The sequence below is a fragment of the Canis aureus genome, chromosome 28 (genome assembly GCF_053574225.1).
Source record: "Canis aureus isolate CA01 chromosome 28, VMU_Caureus_v.1.0, whole genome shotgun sequence".
NCBI lineage: Eukaryota > Metazoa > Chordata > Mammalia > Carnivora > Canidae > Canis > Canis aureus.
This window is the reverse complement of record NC_135638.1, coordinates 41,083,898-41,105,900: the sequence shown is the minus strand read 5'-3', so window position 1 is coordinate 41,105,900 and position 22,003 is coordinate 41,083,898. Positions and strand designations below refer to the sequence as shown.

The following is a 22,003-nucleotide window of genomic DNA, read 5'->3' as shown; positions in this document are numbered from 1 at the left end:
TAAAAACTAATATTTATATAATATATATATTTCCATCTTTTTGTTTTCAACCTTTTTTTTATAAGCATCATACAGTTGTATCATGTTTATTTTTTTCACTCTGCTAATCTTTTTCTTTTGATTAGTATATTTGGACAATTTATATTTAGGTGATTATTGGTTGTAGTTTTTACTTAAAGTATCGCTTTATTTTTTGTTTTCTCAAGGTCTTGATCCTGTTTTTTTTCCTCCTTTCTTTATGGGCTACTTGAACATTACTAGGATTCCGACTTGATTTATCCTTAGTATTTTAGTGTATCTCTCTTCATAGTCCTTAAAAAATATTTTATTATTTTATTTATTTATTTGAGAGAGAGAGAGAAAGCATGAGCAAGGGGGAGAGGACAGAGAGGGAGAGGGATAAGCAGATTCCCTGCTTAACAGGAAGCCCAGTGCAGGACTCAATCCCAGGACCCTGGGATCATGACCTGAGGTGAAGGCAGATGCTTAACCAACTGAGCCACCTGGTGCCCTTCTTTGTATAGTTTTTGTAGTGATTACTCTGGGTATTAAAATATACATATGTGACTTTTAATAGTTGATTCATATCAATATTGTACCATTTTCAATAAAGTGTGGAAATCTCACTTTTATTTAGTCCCTTTTTCCTTTTGTGCTTTTAAATATCACTTTCTTATGAATCAGAAGGTGTTATGACTTTTTTAAAAAGATTTTATTTATTTATTCATGACAGACACAGACAGAGAGAGAGAGAGAGAGAGAGAGAGAGAGAGAGAGGCAGAGACACAGGCAGAGGGAGAAGCAGGCTCTATGCAGGGAGCCCTACATGGGACTCGATCCCAAGTCTCCAGGATCACACCCTGGGCCAAAGGCAGTGCTAAACCGCTGGGCCACCAGGGCTGCCCGGTGTTATGACTTTTATTTCAATGATCAAATATAATTTATACAATTCATGAGGAAAAGGATTGTCTAGTGTGTGTATCCATGTCTACTCTTCCTGTTTTTTCTTCTTCCTTTCTGATTCTTCTTCTTTTATATTTTTTTTTCTGTCATTTCCTTTCATTTTGAAGTACTTTCTATAGCCAATCTTTAAAGATTGGCTTGTTAATGACAGATTGTTTAGTTTTCCTTTATTTGAGAATATTTTTATTTCTCCTCCATTTCTGCAGGATAGCTGCAGAAGGATCCCTGCTGGGTATAGAATTAATGGCTGCAGTTTTTGTTTTTTAATGGTTGAGAGTTCTTTTACTTCTTTAAACATATTATTTAAAGTTTGTTTAGTTTTTTTGGATCTTTAGACTTCTGTTTTTTGACAGATTTGTGAACTTTTCAGCTTTTTTCCTTCAGCTATTTCTTTAGCCATGTCTCATCCTCTCATCTGTTTTCCTTATGGGACTCTGATGGTATGAATGTTGGATCTTTTGCCTCATAGGTTTCGGAGACTGTGTTCAATTTTTCTTTTTAAATATATTTTCTCTTCTTTGCTATAATGGATGAATTCTGTTGTCCTAACTTAAAAGTTCACTGATTTGATCCTCTTAATCTCTGTTCTACTACCGAGCCTATCAACTTAATTTTCATTTCTATTATTCTGTTTTTCAGTTTTATGATTTTCAATTCTTTTTTATCTGTTCTTTCTTTTCTGAGATTTACTTTTTCATTTGTTTCAAGAGAATTTGTAACTGATTATGGCAGCATTTTTGTGATGGCTGCTTTAAAATCCTTGTCAGATAATCCCAATATCTTATTAATATCATTGGTAGCATCAGTTTATCATCTTTTTTTCATCTGAGTTGTTATTTTCCTGGTTCTCTGTATGATAGGAGAATTTAAGTTGTACTCTGGACATTTTATCTATCATGTCAGGAGTCTCTGGGTCTTATTTAAATCTTACATTTTAGCAGACAGTCACCCTGTTTAGGTTTAGTACAGGGTCTTAAGCTATTTTTGTGGACTGTGGTACTAACAGCAGTTTCATTTTCAGAGTCTTTTCAATGCTGTTTTGGTCTGTTTGGTTTTTCTGGTTCCTTGGGGGCTCTTACTGGTCCCTGATGATGTGTCCTGCGAAGTGGGAGGCACTTTCCAAGGTTAGCTGATATGTGTTTCTCAGTGAGAGAGGGCTGTGGTAAGATCCCTGCACTTGTGTCCTAGGTCCAGGTGTGTCTGGGTAGAGCAGGAGAGCCTACATGCTGTTTGTGATAGACTCTTCCCTACTGGCCATTACTGTGGTGGGTCCTCTCTGTCTCCACTCCTTCACAGGTGTGTCTCATCTGGAAAGGGGCATCGCAGGCCCGGTAGGAAGGAAAGCTTCTTGGCCATTGGTTTCTGGTAAGGCTCCAATGGATACCTACCAGTGGTTCATCCGGTGTTTTCAGGGGAATCCTGTTTCATTTGGAGGTTGAGCACATCTGGACACCCATGGTTGCTGGGTGGAAGTGGAGAAGCATTGTGCATGGTAGTCTTCCTCCATTGGGTGGGGACTGAGGCCAAGTGCTGGGCTTCTTCTCCAACCTTGAATCTTGGGCTTACCTGCCTTCCTTTCACCTTTTTCCAGAGTCTTCCTGGGATTGCCTGGTGCATCATCCAAGGGTTTGTATTTGTGCTTAGTTGCAGGGATGGAGGGTATAGGGAGGAGGGGCCTATTTCATCTTGTCCCTCTGTATATATATTTTTTTCTTTTTATCTCAGCCTCTTGTCAGTCAAGTCATTTACTGATTTATTTGGGTTTCCATCATGCCATGCAGCAGTATGGTTGAGAGCCCAGCCTAGAGCCTAACTTCCATTGGTCTGTGCATGTGGCCTTGACTAGGCGGTTCTTGGGTCTGGACATTGCTTCCAGAGATACAGTGCTCTATAAACCTATTCCCTGGGCTGGTCCAGATTAATAAATGTTGCCATAGTAGTTATTAACAGTGCCCTGTCATTCCCTGAAGGGCTTTGTTGTGGATAAGGTGAGTTTTGTGGTGATCTTATCCATGGGCTATTGTGAAAAATCAAGGAGCCAACCTGCTGAAATGATTGGCACATTGGAAAGCCTTATAAATGCCACCTATTGTTATTACTATATATTATAGGCACCCAATGGTGCCTCTCATATTTTTAAAGATTTTATTTATTTATTCATGAGAGACACACAGAGAGAGAGAGAGAGAGAGGCAGAGACACAGGCAGAGGGAGAAGCAGGCTCCATGCAGGGAGCCTGACATGGGACTCGATCCAGGGTCTCCAGGATCAGGCCCTGGGCTGAAGGTGGCGCTAAACCGCTGAGCCACCTGGGCTACCCTATTGTTATTATTATTATATTTTATTTTTTTCATCATGGTAGGTGTGCTCTTTAATCCCTTATCATTTATTTCACCCATCCCGCTATCCATATCCCTTCTGGTAACCATCAGTTTGTTCTTTATTTTTTTTTATTTTATTTTTTTCAGTTTGTTCTTTATAGTTAAGAGTCTATTTCATGGTTTCTCTCCCCCCCCGCCCTTTGCCTATTTGTTTTGTTTCTTAAATTCCATGTATGAGTGAGGTCATATGGCATTTGTCTTTTTCCGACTCACTTATTCTGCTTAGCATAATACTCTCTAGCTCCATCCACATAATTGTGAATGGAAAGATTTCATTCCTTTCTATGGCTGAATAATATCTCATACATATCATTATTATATGCATTTTTCTTCATAAATGTCATATATACATTATATATGTCCCATAGGCAACCACTTATTAAATACTAAGAAAGTGCTATTTCCTTATTTTATTTTAGTAAACAGAAATATAAATAAAAGTTCCAATCTTTCCTTTCACATCCTAGGGGGCTATCTAGTGTGCCTCTGGGTGCTCAGTCCCCTGTGTGAAGAAATCCCTGTGCCAGACAGCCCTAAGGTGAGCCTCAGGAGTCTGATATCAACTGGTAAACATGATTAGGCAGTGAGTGAATAGATATACAGTTGCAGGAGGGCTGGATGACTTTGAACTGAGGATAATGTACCATGATAACATGAAGTGTTGATTTTGATATTTTTCTCCATTAGCTTTATACCGTCTTTGTTGTTCCTGGAGCTGTTCTTTTCCTGAGATAAGGAGGGAGAGTGGTTCTTTCCTTCAGACTAGGACTCAGCTTAGGTATCTGGCTGTTGGAGAAAGTTGGGTAAAACCTGGCACAATAATTGTGGAGAAGCAAGAATTTGAGCTTTGAGGATGAGATAGAAGAGAATACAGGAGGTTGTATCTCTTGTTTTATGTGTGATATTCTCTAATATTATTTAGAGCTCTGTCCTTGGGAGTAGGCAGTTTTGGGGCAGTAGGGGGTAAGATTTCATGCTATTAATTGATTCATGAGTGTTTCTCCTTTTGCAATATGTGTTTGAACTTTGTTCCATCGCTTGCTTGTTTAGCATCCAGGCATTTTCAAAAGTGGCAGAAACATGTCTTTTAATAGCTCCCTTTGCTTCTCGATTACATTTTTCATTTTAATTTAATGTGTGCTACAGAGCAGCAGCGCTGGTTATACAAAGGTGTTTGTCTTACCTCTATTTCTCAACATTTCAGATATTTGGAAAGAATTTACTAGAAATTAATTCCCATTTATTGTTTCAAAAAAGATTTATATTTACAGCAAAATGCTTTTAAAAAGTTAATGATGCAAAAAAAAGGGATCCTTGGGTGGCGCAGCGGTTTAGCGCCTGTCTTTGGCCCAGGGCGTGATCCTGGAGACCCAGGATCGAATCCCACATCCGGCTCCCGGTGCATGGAGCCTGCTTCTCCCTCTGCCTGTGTCTTTGCCTCTCTCTCTCTCTCTGTGACTATCATAAATAAATGAAAATTAAAAAAAAAAAAAGTTAATGATGCAAGTGATTTTTACTATTCAGGGAGTGAACTGAAGAAAAATCAGTAGATTGTATTAAGAATTATCCTTTTTGCTATCCACTGTAACATTTTTAGGATATAATTAATTTTTATTCTCCAATTTATTTTATTTTATTTTATTTTTTTATTTTTTATTTTTTTTTAAATTTTGATTTATTTATGATAGGCACACAGTGAGAGAGAGAGAGAGAGGCAGAGACACAGGCAGAGGGAGAAGCAGGCTCCATGCACTGGGAGCCCGACGTGGGATTCGATCCCGGGTCTCCAGGATCGCGCCCTGGGCCAAAGGCAGGCGCTAAACCGCTGCGCTACCCAGGGATCCCCAATTTTTTATTTTAGTATTGGTTTTCAGTTATACAGAAATCTTGAAGTAAATGATATTCTTTGTTAAACAATGCAGGAATCAATGACCTGTTAACTAATTTATTTCTGAATCTACAGTTACTTCAAAAACATGTTCCATCTATCCTACAGAAGATCGTTTAAACCAGTTAGCTCTCCTCTGAATTATCAAACTTAAAATAGCTTTAAATGAATGTTGCTTTGTACCCAAGTGAACTGAATGTGCCTCAAAACCCTTTAGTAATATGATGTCCTAAATATTCACTAAGGACTACAGACATTAACTCTACAAATATGTTTCCTTTTACAAAGCACTGGAGACTTTTTCCACCTATTGAGTTATTTCAATGTTATTATTGAGAGTACATTCAAAGTAAGACATTTCTTGAAAATCTTTTTTTTTCATTTCTTGAAAATCTAATGTTAGAACTATATTACTAATTTAGACAACTATCCACATAACTCTTAAAATATTTCATAATATTCCTTTACCGGTCTTATTTTTTTTCACTAGAAAATAGATAATTGATTCTATAGTTTTATCATTGAAATGAAACACTCTCCTGGCTAGTATTCTTGGGCACATTCCACCCCAATGGCGCCAACACATTGCGATTAATTTCAGAAGTACACAGTACAATCAAGAAAAATCACTTACAAATAGACATCAAGTGATATGGGATCAAAATGTTATGAGAGGCTCAATTGTGTAAACAAAGAGTTGCTAAGAAGAATTTGTGAAGTCCAGATTAGAGATGAATAATGCCACATTACAGCACTGGCCAAGGATGAAGAAATCTCTCTCAAAAGATAATTTTCAGGAAAAGGTGAAAGCCAGATTCTTCTTAGAGATATAAAAATGAACACATGTTGAAGATTTTATTTTAGCCTTTAATCAATGATGGTACTAGACAGATATTAAAACTAATCCAGTGGAAAGTGAAAACAACACAAATTATGTGGAGTAAACGAGTTGAATTGCAAATGGAGGGAAAACTAATTTTTCTGCAGAAATGGTGAAATCTACCAATATTCTATACAGTAAGGTAAATTTTCCCATCTATCCTTTTCTGCAGTTTACAAAGAAGTGTGACGACAGTGAACAAGCTAGGAATCAGACTCTGGAAGGGTGTGCTATAGGCAATGAATTATTTTTCATTGAAGTTGAACTTTTTTTTTTTGTATTCTGTCCTTGGATTCATTTCACCTCACTCTGATAAAAAAGAAGGAAATGGACAGGGAAGGGAGCCAGAGAGGAAAATCATGCTTGTGCAATCCTTCAGCTCATGGAACAATCCAAATGAGAGTATACATTGTTTCCAATTCACTTGATGAAGATGAGCTTGTGCTATAATGGAAATGGGCTCTTCATTATTAGTAATACTATGTGATCACTCTTCTAAGATACATGAAGGCTATTACTACAGTACTTTCTTTAAAGATTTATTTATTTATTTTTGAGACAGAGAGAGCGAGAGAAGAGAGAGAAGAAACAGAGAATGAGAGAGACAGGCAGACAGACAGAGAGACACCAGGGGGAAGGGCAGAAGGAGAGAAGCAAACTCCCTGCTCATCAGGAAGCCTGATGCAGGGCTGGATCCCAGGACCCTAAGATCATGACCTGAACCAAAATCAAGTCAGCCACTTAATTGACTGAGCCGCCCAGATGCCACCACCATAGTAGTTTTAAATCCAGTGAATTACTGAACTAATCCTGCTTACTCCAAAAAGATCAGAAACAACAAATTGGAAAGTAACGAAGTTTAATAGAAGTAGTGGGGGATTATATGAGATAGTAACAATTCACATCTTGCATTAAAAGGTGTTGACTGGGACGCCTGGGTGGCTCAGTGGTTGAGCGTCTGTGTTTGGCTCAGGGTATGATCCTGGGATCCTGGGATCGAGTCCCACATCGGGCTCCCTGCATGGAGCCTGCTTCTCCCTCTGCCTGTGTTTCTGCCTCTTTCTGTGTGTCTCTCAAGAATAAATAAATAAAATCTTAAAAAAAAAAAAAGTGTGGACTATAATCCTGCATCCTCTGATGACCCCACACAGACTCCAGTCTTGGTCCTGCTCTGTCTTTGTCAATGGCATGGGAGGGTGGTCAAACACCAGTGTAACATCAAGAATGGGAGCAGAGGATTATCTCACTTGTTCTAACTCTCCTCACCAACTGCTCCAGCATACACTGGGGGTTTTGGGGACAAACTTAGAGGTAAAAACAATTTAAAATTCTCTCAAGAATTAGGCATTAGGGCTGCTTCTGAGAAGGGGAGAGATAGAAGAAAGTATTGACTAACTAGTTTTCCTTTTTGGTAAGTAATGTGTACACTTGAAATCAAACAACAGAACTTAAGGAAGTTTTGAATAGCGTACAAGGACAAATCCTAGTGAATGAAATGAGTTAGTTGGGAGCAAGACTCACTCATGGTTCTGTTTTGTCTAGGAGTGTCTTGATTAGTGGCTAAAAGCCAATTGGAGCTTTGTCCTAAAACTACTGAATCTTGGTTTGCTTACCTATGAAATGGGATGATAGTAGTTACCTTATAAGGCTGTGAAATTAAAATAAAATCCCGAGAAGCAAAATGCAGAAGCAGAATGGTTCACTCATCAGTGATTCGGTGGGTGGTCACTATGATTGAGGCCACTCTAAATTGGAGTCATTGCCTCCACATGTGTCTCCCACACTGCTCAGGAGAGAGCTCAGGTGGGTCTCATGAGCATGGAGAAGGCCTTCCTCCGCGGAGAGCATGAACATCCTCATCCTCTCCTCATTAGAGCCTGACTCAGATACATATTGAAAACCCAGGAGAAGACAACAAACAAACAAACAAACAAACAAACAAACAAACAAACGAAAAACCCTCAGCTTTCTTTGAAGGCTTTTCCTTAGCTGTCCTGGAGCCACCCAGAACTGGCAACCATCCTCTTTTCCCTTGATCCTGTAGTGGCTCCAGTGAGGTCAAATCCAAGGAGGAAGTTCTTTTCCCACTCATGCTGTAACCTGATATGCTGCCTGGAAATGCAAGTCACAGTGTGAGAAATGTGCATGCTATGGGTCTCTGGGGACAAGAGGGGACTTTTGTCTCATGACCATGCCTGCATTTGCATGGCTCTCTTTGAGTGAACTGGCCAGGAGCAGAAACTGTTACCTGAGCACTGGTTCTTAAAGTATGGCACTTGAATAAAACTGTATTCCATGCAAGGGGAAGGAAACTATGGTCAGAGAAAAAAGAGGGAGACCTGGACTTAAAATATGGTGATAAATGATGATTCTGGGAGGCTTCCTGGCTTGGATCATCTTTTTGGGTTGAGTATTACTCCACATGTGTGGCTGATATTTTGCTTCAGGTTTTCTTGTGCTTGGAGGCAGTTGTGATATAGTGAAACCAGGCTGGGCTTGGAGTCACAAGTCCTGAGTGTAAGTTAAGGCTCTGTCACTTTCTGTGTGGTGTTTGTGGTCTTAGACAACTTGTTTTACTTTTTGGGTGCTCAATCGCCTCAGCTGCCAAAATGAGCAGTAATACTTACAACACTTGGTTGTGGTGAGGAATATATGAGAAGACTTGTAAAATTGCTGGGAACTGAGCAAGTGTTCAATAAAAGTTCATTATTTATTTATTTATTTTACTTTGCCAACCCCAGTGTTGACATGAATTTTTCAAAGGTTTATTTTTGAATATTAAATAGTAGGATGTATATTGTCATTATTTATTTATATATACTATTTACCATAGTTTCTTACTTAAGAGCCTTTACCCCACATGCTGCCTTTACACTGAGAGCTGAAATCACATTCTACTGTCTGCATTAGGATAATTTTATGTTATTCCTCTGCTTTCATTAACATAATTTATTTTTCTCATGAATCCCTTGCCCAGGCAATGGTTTGATTAGGGGCAATTGTCTCCTTACTGGGACATCCTGAAGGACCCATTCACTCTTCCTCAGGAAACATCAACTATTTATGCCCTAAGAGTCAAAGGAATCTTTTATCTTGAAGTCTTCCCTTTGTTGTGTCTTTCAGTCCTGGACTGCTCTCATGACTGTTAACTCAATCATAACTGAGCCCTGCTTCAGGTCCGACTCCCAAACCTCAGTCAGTTCCCTCCTCTGAGGCACTGTTATAACTCTGCTGTGTAGTGAAATTACTTTACCTTGGTAAACAACAAACTCAGCTGCACCTTATCAACAGGCCATGTTGGTGGTGGTTGAGGATCCAGACATTTTGGCGTTTGGGAAGTCCCACCGAGATCCCGTCAGCACAGAGAACTTTCAGTGGCAACAGCTCTCTCCTTGGAGCCCTGTGGAGCCCCCTGCTAGGTGTAGGGACTTTCCTGACCACGATGCTGGGGTGTAGGGGTAGGGGAATCTTATATTGCTTAGGACAACTGTCTCTGTCAGTGAGCTCCCAGATGCTGTTTATTCTGTCTTCTAGGGGTAAGGAATGCTCTAACTTTTGGCTGTCTGATCAGGTTTGTGAAATGATTATCCATGGTGGGAGTCAACCTCATTACTAAAGTGAATGTCTGTCTCGGCCTTTCCCTTTCCCATTTTATTGTCTCTCATTGAGAGGGACCTTGAAATGAGCCCATTTCTCAAGCCAGCCCTGGGAAATAGCAAGTTCTGAAGGCTGGTCTGTTCTAAGACTGGCGTGGCATCCTTTGGTCACTCATCAGAAGCACTTGAGAACTTTTCTCACTCTTGCCTTTTTTCCAGGAGAGTCTGGTTTCAGGAGACACCTTTTTGCAAACCATTCCATATTTCTGGAGCCAAAGCCTTGTCTAGGGTTGTAGCTGAAGGACCCATCTGCTACTTTGGGAGGCTGAGACATGAGGTATGTTAACATTTTTGGATGAAATATTCCCAGACTCTTAATGGATTTGACTCTGTCTAAAGTTAAGTCCATGTTTCCTCCTCTAGGGTGAACTCCTGCTACATGATAACATGTTTACATTATAATCCAAACTTGTGTGCTTATTTTACTAAATGGCATGTGTTAACCAAGGATATTTGTGGAGTTTTTGATATGACCAAGATTGTTTATTTGAGAGGCATCTTAGAAGAAAAATAGAGCAAAATTTCAAATTTCCAATAGTTTTCATTTTTTCTAATTAGCATAAAGAAGCATCTAAAGGTTTTTTAGTTTTAAAAGCCTCTTTCTTAAAGAGTCTTTGGCTAAGGCAAAAGAAAAGCTTACACTATCTCTTCTAGATTCCCCTAAATCCCACCTTGAACCTAGGAGCCTTTATTCTATGTTCCTCTCCCCTACTGCTCCATCTTTCCCTCTGATTCATTTCCTTCTTCCTGACCAGCCAGACTCCCCTAAGACTCAGTTGCCTCTAAGCAAAACCTCCTTCAGAACAGGGAGCCCTTCTCTGTTGTTGTGAAATACTGAATTTTCTCTGAGCCAAGAGCCATTGTTAGATTTTCCAAATAATCAACAGAACGGAGACATTTGCAGAAGGATTTAGAATAATTTTAGGAACGTATAATCCAGAACTGCCTAATATATACCAATTGATTCATCATTAGGAGAAGCCTAAGAAGCAGAATGGGAAGCTTTGAGCATGATTTAAAAGACCTTAAGTTTATAGGAAACCAGAGGGGCTTAGAAATGCCATCAAAGTTGGAAGATGTCTTTTGGAAAATATCCCTAAGATCTTCCATCTGAAGACAGATTGGTTTCTAATCTAGTCCTGTAAACAAAGAAAGGACAGAGGTTGGAGAACTATGGGAACTGGTAGACAGCATCCAGGAGCAGTTCTTGAGGCAGACAGGATTCCAGCTCTCTTCTCACTTTTATAAGTGATGTTAAGCCAGAAATCGGAGATTAATAGATAAGCACAAAGTAGAACTGGGAAATAACTCCATTGTTAGAACTCTCACACCCTGCCAAGCATTTTGAAAGTACCTTAGAATGAAAGCAAGTAGAATCCTGAAAAAATTTATAGCTTCACAGATAAGACAGCTAGATGCTTCTACCTCTGACATTCAGCCTAAAAGGAGTCTCTTGATAATGACGCCATAGGCACTGTAACAGAAGGGCATTGAAATAATTGCCTTATCTTGGCTAAGTAAACAGAATGTACACAAAAGATGATGTGATTAGTCAATAAGGGGGAATTTGCAAGGAGTTGATCTAAAGATTAAAGAAGCTCTTCTGATTTATAGAGGTAAAACAGTATGAAGAATGGATCCAAAAGGCTATGAAATTAGTCAACAATCTAAGCAAAGTTTGCTTAGTTTTTATAAATTTGTTTGTTTTAGTGTTTGTCTTCACCTAAAACATGAAAAGATATTTTTTCTGTGTAATCTGCCAAGATACTGTTCTACTAGAATATATTTGTGTTTTATGTTGTCTTTACCATGTCTTTGATTATTTAAAACATTTTTATTTCAATTCTAGTTAGTTAACATACAGTGTTATATTAGTTTCAGGTGTACAATGTCGTGATTCAACAATTCCATACATTACCTGGTGCTCATCACAGGGCCCTTCTTAACCCCCATCACCCACCTATCTCACCCATCCCCCACCCACCTTCCCTCTGGTGACCACCAGTTTGTTCTCTTTATTAAGAGTCTGTTTCTTGGTTTGTCTCTCTCCCTTTTTTCCCCTTTTTCTCCCCTTTTGTTTCTTGAATTCCACGTATGAGTGAAATCATGTGGTATGTCCTTCTTTGACTTATTTTACTTAGCATAATACACACTAGCTCCATGCACATTGTTGCAAATGGCAATATTTCATTGTTTTTGATGGCTGAGTAATATTTCATTGTATATCTATACCATATCTTCTTTACCCCATCATTAGTTGATGATTATTGTCCTTGATTATTTTAGAAAACAGAGCTTCCTTACTTTCAAAAGAATGAAGACTCTTATTAGTCATGTTACCTACTTGTACTTATTTTTAAGTATTTCATTGTCATTTTCAAGTGAGTGGCCAAATACTATTTCTCAGGCACCCACAATCCTATCTTTAAGTGTTCAGATCTCATGACAATATTTTTTCACTTCCTCATATTGATTTCCAAATGTAAAATGAAGTTAAATAGCTTCAGGATATCTTTTGTACCTAAAGGCCCTAGAAAATCGCAAAGACTTGTTCTTTCACTTTGAAAAGGGAGGTGCCTAAAATAATAGCATTATTTGATATGTCACTATTGATGAGTATCATGGAAAGAGTTCTCAAATGTCTGGGTCTTTTATATGCTAAATATGTATAGGGAAAATTAAAAAAAAATTTTTCAGAAATCATACACTGTATAAAAGGAACTAGATACTGGTCAGTGCCTTGCTGTCCATAATATCCATGTGTGTGGGTGCATACATATATACATGTATATCCATATAAACATTTTTTTCTCTCAGCATCCTGATGTTAGGTAACAACAATATAGTTATCAGCCATAATTTTGGTTATTATTTTAACTGTCTACTTGGTCACAATCTCACTTTAATTTGAATCTGACATCTTCTTGCCTATGTTTTCAATTTGGAATGTATATCAAGTCTATCTAGGGAGTTTTATTAATATACAAATGTTTAGAACTTATTTCAGTTATCTTTGGATAATTGGCACATCTCACTATTTTTACCTTTATAAACGTCACAAATCCATTTTTATAAATATGATTAATGTACATTGTCTTTGAAAACACTCTTAATCATTATCCTTATAGATATTATGTCTAAAATTTCAGATTGACTTTTGTAGGTTTCTTTTGCATGTCATGAAAGCAATCAGATTTCTTTGTCACTTGTGTTATTGTAATGAGCTCTTATCAGGTCTTTCACTTTGGAATCATCGGTAACAAGTTAGCTATAGCCATTTTAAGTCTGTGTCATCTAGAAATACTATTTATTTGACTTTGATGTTTTCCTGAAGCCTCAGCTATATGCCAGAGATATTGTCTTCATTGAGGGTTCACGATCCTGTTGGAAGAACTTATCAGGTACTGTGAACAGTTAGCACTTCTGTGAACTCTTATGGGGTTGACTATTGGATTCATGTGGCTCAGCTAAGGAGACACAACATCTTCAAATCCCAGGAAGACTGCCCTCCATTGTGATTTCAAATTGGGAGTCCTCAGGAGCCACCTAAACCCCTGGAAACAGCTGTTTTTTGGACAGAGACAGCTTCTGTCCCAGATCACAGAACTAGACCCTGATTATCACTTTTGATCTGCATTTCTTCTCTAGCGACTTCTCTCCCCTCTCCTGGCTTATGGTGACTTTATTTGCCTTCAAGTCTTATATTTATAAAATTGATATATCAATTTTATGACATAAAATTGATATGTCACTATTGAGTATTATGGAAAGAGTTGTCAAATGTCTGGGTCTTTTTTAGTCTGGGACTACATTTTTAGTCCCTTCTTGGTAAGATTCCATTACTTGATATAACTTACTACTAACTAGATAAAGAGTACAACCAAACCAGCCGTTGGTTTTGTTTACATTTCTCTGCAGGAGCACTAATGTCATCTGGTTCTATTTCCTTGTAATGAATCAGTTTCCTGGGAAACTGGGCTCAGCCATTTGGTGAAGTTTTAGATTGCAAACACCACAGTCGGCCAGGCAGCAAGAAATTTAAAACACCCATCACACTGTGCCCACAACAGGGGGAGTGTGTGCTGCATGGAGTGGAGAGTGATGTTGTACCTATAATCCTGCAGACTTCCCTAGGGTCTTTCATATTAAAAGAAGGAAAAGTGAGAAATCAGAGAATTAGATTATTTGGCTAATGATCTCATATCTGGTTTTCTTTAGACTGGGGATGGGATATGTTCTCTTGGTTTAATCTGGGCCCTTGTGACCCCTGGCTGAGAAGTGGACTACACACTTTGGTCACAATCCTTCTCTGAGTATGCATTTTGTGGCAGTGTCCAGATGTGTCATCTCCAGATGTCCTAAATGCTTGTGTATAGCCACTGTTCCATCAAATGATCCAGTGAAAAATGAACAACTTGACAGTTCTGGAGGTTGTGGAACCATAGATGTTGGAGTAAGTATCAACAGACACCTGGTATGAGATGATCATGCCTCAAAGAGCAGTGAAAATCTGAGTAAGCATCCATGCTCAGACATTTATTAACGGTCTACCCTTCCTCTCTGGCTGACCAGTACCAGAAAAGAGGCTGAGGACATAAACTGTCTGCCCCATATTCAGCTTGGGCGCCGAGAACCACAACCACACCTACTGTGAACACTAATGTACTTTGCTATTCCTCTGCCTTCATTAGCATAATTTAATGTTTCCTGGAATGCCTTGTCCAAGCAAATGGCTTGATTGTTCATTACAGGGACTTCCTGAAAGATGTATCCACTCTTCCCTGGTAAATATTGACAGTTTAATGTCCTAAGAGTCAAAGGATTCCCTCACCTCTGAGTCCTCCCCTTGCTGTTTCTCATGTCAGGACTGTGGTGTCACAATCTTTCCCCACTCCTAACTGAGACCCACTTTAGGTAAAACTCCAAAGTCTTAGTCAATCATGATCTTGCCCTCTCCTCTTGGAAGCACCAGCAGCTTTGCAGGGTGGTCTCCTCCCTTTCCACAGAAGCAACAAACTTGGCTTCATCTCATTAACAAGTTGTGTTGGCAATCTTTGGGAGACAGGTTTTGACATACTTTACATATGCTAGAAATCTCAGAGAAATTATAAGTCCAGAATTTGAAACTCTCTGCTCTTTGTGTTTTACATCTCAAATTATTGCCATGATTCTGAATTAAGGTTTTTATATTTAAAAATATTTCACTTTCTTGAAATTCATCTGAAATAATGTAATAAATTCAAACTTCAATGTACTCCTATTTGATTTTCTGAGAAATAATTTCTGTCCACGTCCTGATAAATCCCAAGAGAGCTGATCTGGGGCTATGGCTGCCAGCAGGAGCTGGGATGGAGCCGGGAGCTATTAGAATCTGGCATTTACTCAGAGCCAAGCCTTGTGCAAGCAGTTCCCTGGATATCACACTATCTTCACTCCTTACAACTTCCCTGCTATGGGGGTGTCATCTTTATTTTACAGATGAGGAAACTATCCCTCAGGTCAAAGGACTCAGCTGAACAAGAATTCCAGCCCATATTTGTCTGACTGCAGAAGAGAGAGAGTCTTCCTTTCACCCTCTCCCTAGCTTTTATTGACTACCTCCTGCAGGCTGGCTATTGTTAACAGGTGCTGAGCACCCACCCATAGGTGGACCCTAAAGATTGCAGACCTTCATGGACAATTATGAAATTCTGTGCAAAACGATAGTTTTGCAAGTTAGTTCGGGAGCACTTACCTCCTAAAGGGTAAGTGGGGGCCACCCCACCTGAGTCTCTGCTCTGAGTCACAACTGAAATAGCATCTCTGGGTCCCCAAGTTCTCTTTGCCCAGAGAATCTTCAGGAGTTTCCCCATGAGGTGTCTTTCTCCATCTTCTTGGTTGCTATGAATGCCAGTTTGTGCTATCTTGTGGCTTCCCATTGCTATTGCCCTGATGCCACTTAGAAGTGTGGGGCTTCACATCCCTTGTGAAGAGAGGAAGAGGATCCTCTCTGCCAGCTTCTTAGCATACTCCCCAAGAGTTTCTTATAATATTTTTCATGTTGTACTCATTTATTTTTTAAATTTAGATTTATTTAAATTCAATTAATTAACATATAGTGTATTATTAGTTTCAGGAGTAGAGTGATTCATCAGTGGTGTATAACACCTGGTGCTCATTACATCACATGCCCTCCTTAATGCCCATCACCCAGTTGCCCTGTCTCTCTGCTCCCCTCCCCTCCAGTGACCCTCAGTTTGTTTCCTGTGCAATTGTGCTACTAGGTATCATCTATTAGGTTCTGGATCTGATGCCTGACAAGGGAGAGCTACCTGGCCCCCATCCCTCCACGGCTTCATGCTGCCCAGGTGCGTGCCTATATTTTGCTGTCTGCCATGGCCAAGCTGTCGAGAAGTCACCTGGATCTTTGGCTTTCTCTAGCATAAGAAGGAACTTGCTGTACCTTTGAGAGAGCCCAGTCTTTCTCCTCATTGCTTCTCTCAGAGAAACACTAAATCCTCATGTTGGAGACCTATTGCTGCCTCATCATGGTGTGTCTGAATTCCTGGAGAGATAATGTGGATTAGGCTGATCTGGGATATTTAGCACACGTGCCTTAAATGACTTGATTCCTTGAAACAGATTCGACTCCTAATCAGGACTGTCCTTCTTAAAACTAAGAAAGCCTTCACCTGTTCTTCCTCCCTCTCTTCTCCTTCCTTGCCTCTCTCTGTTTTCATGTCCTTTTCTTTCTCTGTATTTTCCAGAATAGTGTACCATCAGGTAGCCATTAGGAAATCTGCTGGAGGATGTTTGAGTTTTAGTTGTCATGAATTTTTTTTTTTTTTAAGAAGGATCCCAGATTCAAAGTGTTCAAGATGAACCTTATAAGATTTTTTTTTTAATTTTTATTTATTTATGATAGTCACAGAGAGAGAGAGAGGCAGAGGCACAGGCAGAGGGAGAAGCAGGCTCCATGCACCGGAAGCCCGACGTGGGATTCGATCCCGGGTCTCCAGGATTGCGCCCTGGGCCAAAGGCAGGCGCCAAACCGCTGCGCCACCCAGGGATCCCTAGTTGTCATGAATTTAATCTGGGTTACATAACTTTTATTTTTTTATAATACATTTATTTTTTATTGGTGTTCAATTTGCCAACATACAGAATAACACCCAGTGCTCATCCTGTCAAGTGCCCCCCTCAGTGCCCGTCACCAAATCACCCCCACCCCCTGCCCTCCTCCCCTTCTACCACCCCTAGTTTGTTTCCCAGAGTTAGGAGTCTTTATGTTCTGTCTCCCTTTCTGATATTTCCCATACACTTCTTCTCCCTTCCCTTATATTCCCTTTCACTATTATTTATATTCCCCAAACGAATGAGAACATATAATGTTTGTCCTTCTCCGATTGACTTATTTCATTCAGCATAACACCCTCCAGTTCTATCGACGTTGAAGCAAATGGTGGGTGTTTGTCGTTTCTAATGGCTGAGGAATATTCCATTGTATACATAGACCACATCTTCTTTATCCATCATCTTTCGATGGACACCGAGGCTCCTTCCACAGTTTGGCTATTGTGGACATTGCTGCTAGAAACATCGGGGTGCAGGTGTCCCGGCGTTTCATTGCATCTGCATCTTTGGGGTAAATCCCCAACAGTGCAATTGCTGGGTCGTAGGGCAGATCTATTTTTAACTCTTTGAGGAACCTCTACACAGTTTTCCAGAGTGGCTGCACCAGTTCACATTCCCACCAAAAGTGCAAGAGGGTTCCCTTTTCTCCGCATCCTCTCCAACATTTGTGGTTTCCTGCCTTGTTAATTCTCCCCATTCTCACTGGTGTGAGGTGGGATCTCATGGTGGTTTTGATTTGTATTTCCCTGATGGCAAGTGATGCAGAGCATTTTCTCATGTGCGTGTTGGCCATGTCTATGTCTTCCTCTGTGAGATTTCTCTTCATGTCTTTTGCCCATTTCATGATTGGATTGTTTGTTTCTTTGCTGTTGAGTTTAATAAGTTCTTTATAGATCTTGGAAACTAGCCCTTTATCTGATACGTCATTTGCAAATATCTTCTCCCATTCTGTAGGTTGTCTTTTAGTTTTGTTGACTGTATCCTTTGCTGTGCAAAAGCTTCTTATCTGGATGAAGTCCCAATAGTTCATTCTTGCTTTTGTTCTTTTGCCTTCGTGGATGTATCTTGGAAGAAGTTACTGTGGCTGAGTTCAAAAAGGGTGTTGCCCGTGTTCTCCTCTAGGATTTTGATGGACTCTTGTCTCACATTTAGATCTTTCATTCATTTTGAGTTTATCTTTGTGTATGATGAAGGAGAGTGGTCTAGTTTAATTCTTCTGCATGCGGATGTCCAATTTTCCGAGCTATACACCAATAAATTAGGCAACCTAGAAGAAATGCAAGCATTCCTGGAAAGCCAAAAACTACCAAAACTGGAACAGGAAGAAATAGAAAACCTGAACAGGCCAATAACCAGGGAGGAAATTGAAGCAGTCATCAAAAACCTCCCAAGACACAAAAGTCCAAGGCCAGATGGCTTCCCTGGGGAATTCTATCAAACGTTTAAAGAAGAAACCATACCTATTCCCCTAAAGCTGTTTGGAAAGATAGAAAGAGATGGAGTACTTCCAAATTCGTTCTATGAGGCCAGCATCACCTTAATTCCAAAACCAGACAAAGACCCCACCAAAAAGGAGAATTACAGACCCATATCCCTGATGAACATGGATGCAAAAATTCTCAACAAGATACTAGCCAATAGGATCCAACAGCACATTAAGAAAATTATTCACCATGACCAAGTAGGATTTATCCCCGGGACACAAGGCTGGTTCAACACTCGTAAAACAATCAATGTGATTCATCATATCAGCAAGAGAAAAACCAAGAACCATAGGATCCTCTCATTAGATGCAGAGAAAGCATTTGACAAAATACAGCATCCATTCCTGATCAGAACTCTTCAGAGTGTAGGGATATAGGGAACATTCCTCAACATCTTAAAAAGCCATCTACGAAAAGCCCACAGCAAATATCATTCTCAAGGGGGAAGCACTGGGAGCCTTTCCCCTAAGATCAGGAACAAGACAGGGATGTCCACTCTCACCACTGCTATTCCACATAGTACTGGAAGTCCTAGCCTCAGCCATCAGACAACAAAAAGACATTAAAGGCATTCAAATTGGCAAAGAAGAAGTCAAACTCTCCCTCTTCTCTGATGACATGATACTCTACCTAGATAACCCAAAAGCCTCCACTCCAAGATTGCTAGAACTCATACAGCAATTCGGTAGCGTGGCAGGATACAAAATCAATGCCCAGAAATCAGTGGCATTTCTATACACTAACAATGAGACTGAAGAAAGAGAAATCAAGGAGTCAATCCCATTTACAATTGCACCCAAAAGCATAAGATACCTAGGAATAAACCTAACCAAAGATGTAAACGATCTATACCCTCAAAACTATAGAACACTTCTGAAAGAAATTGAGGAAGACACAAAGAGATGGAAAAATATTCCATGCTCATGGATTGGCAGAATTAATATTGTGAAAATGTCAATGTTACCCAGGGCAATGTACACGTTTAATGCAATCCCTATCAAGATACCATGGACTTTCTTCAGAGAGTCAGAACAAATTATTTTAAGATTTGTGTGGAATCAGAAAAGACCCCGAATAGCCAGGGGAATTTTAAAAAAGAAAACCATATCTGGGGCATCACAATGCCAGATTTCAGGTTGTACTACAAAGCTGTGGTCATCAAGACAGTGTGGTACTGGCACAAAAACAGACACATAGATCAGTGGAACAGAATAGAGAACCCAGAAGTGGACCCTCAACTTTATGGTCAAGTAATATTCGATAAAGGAGGAAAGACTTTCCACGGGAAGAAAGACAGTCTCTTCAATAAATGGTGCTGGGAAAATTGGGTTACATAACTTTTAGTTGGTCCTTGGCCAAAGATCGCTTTTATTGCGAATAAGTTATTACTGCTAAGTACTACATTCCTAATCCTTTTGGATATTTAAGAATCTTTATCAGAACAAGTGGTACACCAGTAACTTTTGGTCCTTTCCAAATAAAATAGCTTCCTTTAACTGCAGCAAGAATTTATTTCAGTGTTACAACAAATTTCAATTTTATTATTTACAATTCACTTACTTATCTCTTAGAGGGAATTATGCCCTGGAAGGAAGTTTAACTAAATCAGATGTGGAAAACTTTTTGGCATTTCAGGACAAATGTCAGTTTCTCATCCTGTGAAGGGCTTGCCTGAGGCTGGTGCCCTTTATCTGATGGACACTGGAAGCAAGAGGGGAATTTGGAGATGACCATAACACCAGGAAGGTTGGCACTGGCCTCCAGAGGAAGCAAATATGGAGCTTTTGAATAAATCATTGTGACTGTGACATGAGAGCAATGCAGACACCCAACTAAAACAAATCTCTTTTTGGGGGAAACATTCACAAGTTCTAGAAGCCCCATGATGTTGAACAAAAATAAAAATTCTTAAAAAAAATGCAACAAGAAATCTTTTTCTTTCACATATCTTACATGATATCATCTAAACATTTTGAGTTGGATTATTCCCCTTTGTGTTGGAATTAATTCTTGTTTTTTAAATTCATGGCTTATCTCCAGATCCCCAGTTCAGGTTGTTATTACCTCCTGCTGACTCAGGCCATTCTTTCACATTTCTATAGAATAAGAATCTTCATTTCAGATTTCAGGGGTTCTGGTTTTATTCTTATAGAGTGACTTCACAGTAAAGCAAAATGGCATTCAACAGATTCTTTTGTTCAGGGCTCATGGGCTTTCTGAGAACATTTTTCCTAATTTCATTAAATGGCTCTAATAGTGATGGACAAAGAATTTGAGCTAGAGCAAAAGGGCCAGGTCAGCTGTGTCTGGGTGTTACTCCTTCAGTATAGGGTCAGGGGCGTTGGGAACCAGGCATCTGTTTGCTCTGCCTGCACAGTAAAGATGTAGCCCCCCACCACCTCCTCCACCTTTCTGCCCTCACCAGTAGATTAGATTTGGTGTCTGGCCAAGTCCTTGGCTAAAATTCCAACAATAGAGGCCTTGCACTAACCTTTTAGTGTACAGTCATCCTAGAAACTTTAAGTTATGTGGATATCATACACTAGATATATCATTGAGAGCAAAGTTTGGTTTATCAGCAAATGCATGATGTCAGAACCATTTCCTTGGCTGCTTTTAACATATAACAGGGGGTTCAAAGGCAGCATAAGTGAGGAACATGAAAAGGTGTAGCTCCAAATTGCTGAATTAGAAGTATGAAAATGTTGTTTACCAATGCATTGTGCTTATTCAGATACATTTAGATTGCTCTGTGATTATTTGTAGTCATTGTCAAAAAGGATTTTACTAAGGGCTTGTTTTCACCCTCTTGGGTGCAAGCTGAAAATGATGCATGGTCCACAAATCTGGCCTCAGATGACAATTTTGTTTTCATTGCCCCAGTGAAGGCTTGGAAACATGGTTCAAATTTAGCCATGCTGCCATGGAAGCATACTTGGAGGTTAAAGCCAAAACCCACCTCTACGTGGGAACAAAGCACCTACAATTCTGATTTGAATAAGAGTAATTTACACAGAGGCAATGCTGATGGGGTGGACAGGCCACCCCGCAGGACTTCCTGGTAGGGTTTGTTTGGGAGTACCTGCAGCCCAGCTGCATTGGAAAGTATCAGTTTGATGAGCTTTGCCAGTTTTTTAGGCACAGCATGAGGCCTGTAATTGTTTTAGGTCCTTACCCAGGGAATGCAGACTGGTGTTTGCTAGAGGTCCTAATGGGATTAGGACTGGTTTGGAGAGAAGTTGTCTAATCTGTTGCTGACTGTCTCCCTGAGTTAAAGGGAAAAAGCACGTAAGACAAACTGCTTCTACTAATGGCTACTGTTTTCTCTTGCTGGCTGCAACTGTAAGCGTTTTGGGCAGGGTTTAGTAAGGGCTTGGTGCAGCCCCACAATGAGATGTGGCCAGCGTTGGGTGCGGCAGACGATGACTTCTCAGAGAACATTGCATAAATGGCTATGGGCTTTGGCAAAGCTGAGGGAAGGAACAGCTCGGAGGGGTTAAATCTTGGAAAAAAAGAAGTGGAAAGGATGTGCTTATCATCCACACTTTGAAATCTCTGACTTTGCATCCTTAAAGTCTAAACTTGGCACTAACAAATACTTCATTGTGAGAGGATTTGGGTTAAGTCACCATGGACAG

At 39.7% G+C, this 22,003-nt stretch overlaps 1 long non-coding RNA gene across 5 annotated transcripts in view; it reads left to right on the top strand.

Moving 5' to 3' along the window:
* Nucleotides 1–22,003, top strand: part of LOC144300675 (uncharacterized) — a 44,354-nt gene that overhangs the window by 5,475 nt on the left and 16,876 nt on the right. For 2 of the 5 annotated variants that reach the window (XR_013367483.1, XR_013367482.1), the window contains exon 2: nucleotides 9,928–10,045. This is a non-coding gene — a long non-coding RNA (uncharacterized LOC144300675). Of the gene's footprint in view, nucleotides 1–9,927; nucleotides 10,046–20,000; nucleotides 20,390–22,003 lie in introns of those variants that run through there. The other 3 variants (XR_013367479.1, XR_013367481.1, XR_013367480.1) reach the window with 3 other exon arrangements.